Consider the following 6640-nt stretch of genomic DNA (forward strand, 5'->3'; position numbering starts at 1 on the left):
AGTCTGCATTAATCATACATAGTCATCTTACAATCAGGGGAAAAGGAAAAGTTATTCATTGGGGTGGCCTAGGGCAAGAGGAACTCAACACATATGAAGATAAATATGAAAATGTTACGTTAGATGAAGCACCCTCTGGTGGCACCTGTTTCTCTCACAGGCTACAAAGGGAGTCAACATCAGATTTAACCTTCCAAGTTTTGTTAATCCTTCTAAGTTTTTTCTAAGTCTATGTTTAGAGATGATTCTACGCTTGTTAAAATATCACACCAGTACGTTAAAAGGCCCACAGTGACTGCAGGTGTGCACAAATCTTTCTCTTGTTTGTCTCCCTTGAATGTATGTTTTTATCTATATCTATACTTATCTTACAGGCCTCTGGAGAGTCCTCGGTATTTAATTTAGAAAGTATTTCTGAATGAAAATAGAGCTAGATAAATGACAAAATATATTTTACTGTACATGCTACTTCCTAGGAATACACTGAATTAGTATGCTCTGTTGGGCTCTCTCCCAGGAGACTGATTTAGTCTAATGATAGTGCGAGGTCATTAGCACAGTATCAGCATAAATTCTGCTTAACCAATGCCAGGTGGTTAACTAGTTTATGTCAATGTGTTGTGTGCATAAAGCTGTGAACTCACCTCCTTATGACAATGTGCTTTGAAGAAAGATTTGGGCAACCTGAAAGTAGTTTCACTAATTTGGAACCAGAGGTAAGTCATTCTCACTGCTGCACCTAAGATGATGAGATGCATACTTTTGTGCATTGTCATCTAAAGTTGGTTGAAAGTATTTTCTTCTTAACAAGATGATTTATAAACTGTGTATATTTAAAAGCAAGAAATTAAGATATGCTTAGTGTGCTTTTTCCAGAACTTACAAATCAAGTCCCTTTGAAACTCTGTTCTCTTATCCACTGTCCTCTGCTGTATATGTGTTCTATTTTCAGCATGATGCAAAATTCTTTTCCCTGAAAAAAAGTGAACTGTAAGCATAGAGTAAATTTTAAGATGTAAGCACTGGGAGGTAGAGTTCTGAACCTCAGTTTTACATTTCTGACCCTTAGGTCTGGCTTTGTCCATTTAAAAGAGTCTAGTTATTGATTGTGAAATAACTAAAAAGACCTCACCTTGCTGTATCTGAAATATGAGCACCACAAAAGGAAGTACCACAAGTTTGCTTTCCAAGCACAAAACCACACACAAGACTAAGATGGTCAGCAATGGAAAAGTGATTCTCCATCGTGCGTTAAACATTTCTTAGTGCAAGCCAGAAATTTCCCTATTCGTGAAATGATGTAGAAAATTCTTGAGTTGGAAAGAACAGAAAATAAGGCTGAGGGTTTTGGACAATCAGATTTAGTAAGCATCTCCATTGCACACAGACAACCAAACCTCAAAGAGGAATGAAATTACCCGTCAAAGAAAGAAAAGGAAAAAAAGTGCAGAGTCATAGCTCAGTGGTTTTGAAACTCTGCTGACAAAATGAGTAAGTAAAACTGAAAACAAAGAATGAAAGACAAGCTGTAACTCAGGAGGACATAATTCAGGAGGATGAGGAAGAGTTTTATATAACTACAAGGTTCAATCTTTACCAAATCCTGAAATTCTTATGATCTAGATGGCTTGTATAGTACACACAACCTATGATGATTCCTCAGGACTTCAGCTCTCAGGAAACTGAGAGGGAATCTTTAACCAACAAAGGAAAACGTTTGATCTCTGACATATCTTCCATACTGAGCACGTAATGCAAAGAAGCTTATGTTCCATCCTTGTGAAGCCAAGACACAAATTACTGCTCTGAGGATTCAGCACTGAGGTGCATTTTAGTCTCTATAACATTGTTCAGCTGGTGAGTCCTAATTATTCATAAAATAACAATTTACAAGATTTGAGTGTTCCCAGATATGCTGAAACTGTGCTGGAGAAGGAAAATGCTCAAGTCAAGTTCACTTCTCTCTTTCCTGTCCCAGAGGTTAGAATGCAGAAAAGATTAGAGTTAAATGTCTGAGCAAAATAACAGTCTGAGCATATTTTTCTGTTTCACTATATCTGGATGCTTTATTTTGTAACTAATAGCTACAATGTTCTGAAAGAAAACATGATTTAGCACAAGAAATTTCAGTTTGAAACCTCTGATCCCTGAGGTCTTAGTCTGCCAGTAATAAAACATTCTTAGAATTTCTATAAAATTCTAGGTGACAATTTTCTAACTCAAATCATATCCAGGACAAAGAAAATCTGTTTGACCTCATTTTGACAGATGCAAACAAATTGGTCACAGAATTAACAAGGGTGGTTAGGTAGAATTGACTGTGGCTTGAGGACAGCTGTTTTGCTGAGTCCAGAGCAGTAGGTTCATATTACTTGTATCCAAATATTTTAAGAGGCCAAGCTGAAGATCCTTGTAGACCCTTATTGCTCATACACAGTACAGGATCCAGAGGAAAACAAAACAAAATTAAATTAATTATTAAACACTTGAATTACTTAACAATGATGGTGAGGAATTCTCTGTTTCAATATACTGTAAACTGAGTTCCTTTCTATTTCAAAATCAAGATTTGATTTTTTTGTTGTTGTTGTTCCTAAAAGATATAAAACTGGCTTTTGAGAAATTGATGCAGATTAGAAAAAAATGCTTTGACTTATTTATGCAAGAAGTCAGACTACATCACCTCAGAAGGGTCTCTTCTATCCTTAAAATCTATGAAGCTGGGAACTGGGTTAGGGAACTGGGATACAGAAGAAATATAATCTTTTTGATGGTATTATTTTCTTATTAAGAAATACTTAAAGTGTAACCCATTGATTTTAAACATGAATTTAAATTTAAACAGTTGCTCCGCTGCTATCAATTGAGAAAAATAAATAAATAAATAAATAAAAATCTATTTAACCTCATGAGGGCAACATTTCATCTTTCATTGTGATTCATATTCATTTTTTGGAAGTATGACCAGGAGTGTTGCATGTTGCATGTCTTGTCACTGCGTACCACTGGGAGAGTCTAAGCAATATGGCAGTTTCTTTAAATGTAATGAATTCAATTCATTCAACATTCAATTTCTGACATCCCTTCCCTTCCCTCCCTACCTGTGTGTATCTGCCAGTTGTGCAATTTTGTCTCTTAACACTTGCAGTGGGGAACTAGCCAAAAGTTGCATTTGGCAGCAAAAATCATTTAAGAGTTGGGAAGGGAAGCAGGCGTACAGAGAAAGAGAGGAGGACACAGCATCCTGCAGCAGTGCAGGCACAAGAGGGAAAAGTGAAATAAAGTTTAAATCAGAGCTGCAAGCAGCTGTTATGAAAAAGGAGAGAAACAAGTGAGCCACAGCTGGCTGCTGGAGGAGGACAAACAGCAGCACCAGTTGCTGGTCTGTGGCCCAGCTCTAATGTCCAGAGTGTTTTAATGAGTTGCCATCAATCAATGCTAAGTTCCTAGTGTGTGGCTGGTGGTACCAGGCAGCTCTGCTTGGGCTGGTGTTTGATAATCTCCACACCTAAGGTGTTCAGTTTCATAGTGTGTTTTTTTTTTTTTTTTTTTTTTTTTCTTTTCTGTATGCTGCTGAGCTGCTGCCTATAGCTCAGATAGTAAATCTGGGCCACTCATCGCTGTGCAGCACTCCTCTTGGTGTTCTGCTGCATCAGGTGGGCTACTGTGATTGTCTTATCAACACATCACTTTGTACTATTTGCTATTTCTACCCATTTAATGGGTTTGGTCCAATTTTCTCTTGCATTCTTTTGGTCTGCCGTCATAGTTACATTCATTTGCTCAGACTTGCTTTCAGCAATTGTGAGATTTTAATTTTATTTTTCTCCATCCTACTCTACACACCTCTGCTCTTTTTCAAGTCATTCACAGATTATAAATAAGGGGATGGGATCTCTGCCATCACTTGTTGCCCTCCTCTAACAGACATCACAGTGCTGCTCTGAATTAATTCCTGGGGTTAAATAGTTTTAGTTGTCATTTTACAGTAACTGCAGAACCAACTACAAATTTCATCTCTGTTTTGCAGTACGGTACATATGAACACGCTTTTCTCTGTTACTTTCACAGACCTTTTAGAAGTGATCCATAGACCCCGAGAGTTCCTAACTACAGCTTGAAACCACATGTCTGGGTTTCGGAAAACATTAAGCTTTGACTTTCATATTTTCAATGAAGAATATACAACTCTGATAGTTCCATGGCTTGCAAAGTATGCCTGTTATTTCTAATCTTAATTTGTCTATCTCCAGATTTCACCGTTATAAGTCATTGTCCACTAGACATAATAGCTTCCTGGAATCAATATCCTACCTCCATGGAGGCAGCTTCAGGCTGTGAGCCCTCTGATTTTCTCCTTGGCAAGCTAAATGGTTCACAATCTTTAAACTTTTCCCTGAATTGTATGTTTTTCACCCTCTAAGCAACCCTGTGGCTTTTTTTTTTTTTCTGTTTATCATGGTCCTTTTTCAGACAGAATTCACAGGAACTTGAGCAGTCTAATAGAAATGGAAGAAAGCATAATGCTCTTACTCTAACTGGTATTTCCTAGTTAAATAAATATCCAAGGATCCTAGTGCTATTGCACAAAGATCTTGGACTTTGCTACTTATTCACCATACTGCCAATGCCTTAAGATGTGCATACAGCACATCTGTGCTCCGTGAACAAACTGTGTGATACAGAAGCATCTGCCAGCCAGCAAGTAATAACAGTGAGGGCTGCAGCCCATTGACTTCCTTCATAATCCATCCCCATAATCATTTCTGCATCAGTGGTTTCCAGGGTTAAATACTTCATCCAGTAGCTATAAATGTATTTATTCCCTATGCTCTCTCTGTAGTCAGTGGAGAGAAACCGTAACTACCAGAAAACAATTCATTCCAGCACAGCACAGCTGCCTAAAACTGATGGGCTAAACTGTTTTCTGATGGCACCTGCTTCTCCCTATGGACAAGATCTTAAGTGACTGACCTACACCAGGCACTTGTAGAAGACTGAAAGGAGGTCAGATAGATGCCACTAGGTAGCCCTACTATTGGCTATTTTAAAACATAAGCTATGCCAGTGCTTGCTCAGCTTTGCAGTTCTACCCTGTCTCTACACATCTATTTCCATATAACATCATTGGTATAAATCAGACTTTTACTCCCTCAATAATTTTGTCATTTGCAAATGTCATGAGTAATGATTGCATTTTTCCCAGGTCATTGTTGAAAATACAAATCAATTCAGAACCAAAAATTATACTAAGTGGGACCCTCTTGCAAAGAATCCATTTAATAGTGTTTCCATTTTATTAACATTTTAAAATCTGTAATTTAATGAATTTTCTAAACATTTAGTAAGCATGACTTTCATTTCATATGACTTATATTGTGTGGTACCAAGTCAAATGCCTTATAAAGGCTGTAATTTGATGCTATTATGTTTGTCAACCAGATTTCCAAGTTAGCATGATAAGATATAAGTTGATTAGCATTAATTATATTATTTTCCTATTAATTTGTATTAATTGAACCTCATATCAACTGTTACACTATTTTGCCAGGATCTCAGTTAGGATGACAGATTTGTAATTATCTAGGTCAACACACTTACACATCCATATGTCCTTTTTTGCAGTGACCTTGAGTTACTGCTGGTCTTCATATAGAAATCTTTATAGAATGCTTTAAATTCTCCCAACCCCCTAGAATAGAGTTTAGCCAATGTATTAGAATGTTCCCCAGAAAGTGAAGATCCAGTGATCTGCTCATAAAACTGTCCAAGTATAATCCAAACTTCTAATCCTTTGACATGGACTTCTCTGATGCTTCTTTATAAAGGTACTTTTTTTTTGTTTTGTAGTGGTTTTGTTCTCTTTAAGGTGAATTGAGAAGCTGTAGCAACAGTCATTGTAGTGCAGGCTTTTTTAGAAAGGTCTACCAATGCATGTCAGCCTTGCTGCTCAGTCCCACAATCTTGCTTTACACCTGTATATTGAATGAAAAAAAAAAAAAAAAGAGGGGATTTTTGTTACTGGGATTCAAAATAATAATAATAATAATAATAATAATCTCATAATTGATAGAGCAATGCCTCTTTTTGGAACCCCACAGTAATATTCCTTGGCTGTTTTCTGACCTGAGAAAAAAACTCAATGCTTCTGCAAAACTACTTTCAGATTTAGAGCAAAGACAGAAGCATGCCATGCTTTGCAAAAGGAGGTACAGAAGTGTACCATGAATGTACAATAGGAGTCATACACAGTTCCTCTTGAGATATGTCAAAGCCACTGGTGCTGGAATCCACTTGCCTGTTTTCATCACTGTGTACCATGAATGTACAATAGGAGTCATACACAGTTCCTCTTGAGATATGTCAAAGCCACTGGTGCTGGAATCCACTTGCCTGTTTTCATCACTGCATGAGGCCCCATGCTGTTTTGCCTGAGAGTTCTCTAAGCAACAAGTACACTCAGCAGTACCTCTGCTGCAGAAACAGGAATTTCATCTTAAGCACCACAGAAGTATCTAATATTAAATAAAAAATAAAAAATAGACATAGCTATAGAAAACTTCAGATCTGAGCCCTGGTCAGCTGGAGGAAATTTAAACTTATAGTCTGCATCAAGCCAGGGAGCACATCAGCCAAACAG

At 37.3% G+C, this 6640-nt stretch overlaps 1 long non-coding RNA gene across 1 annotated transcript; it reads left to right on the forward strand.

Annotated features, from left to right (window-relative positions):
- Positions 1-639: 639 nt before the first annotated feature.
- LOC118160707 lies at positions 640-1435 on the forward strand. The gene is made up of 2 exons (XR_004747640.1): positions 640-716; positions 1070-1435. It is a non-coding gene; the product is annotated as an uncharacterized LOC118160707 (long non-coding RNA).
- Positions 1436-6640: the final 5205 nt, after the last annotated feature.

The sequence above is a fragment of the Oxyura jamaicensis genome, chromosome 1 (genome assembly GCF_011077185.1).
Source record: "Oxyura jamaicensis isolate SHBP4307 breed ruddy duck chromosome 1, BPBGC_Ojam_1.0, whole genome shotgun sequence".
In the NCBI taxonomy this organism is placed as follows: domain Eukaryota; kingdom Metazoa; phylum Chordata; class Aves; order Anseriformes; family Anatidae; genus Oxyura; species Oxyura jamaicensis.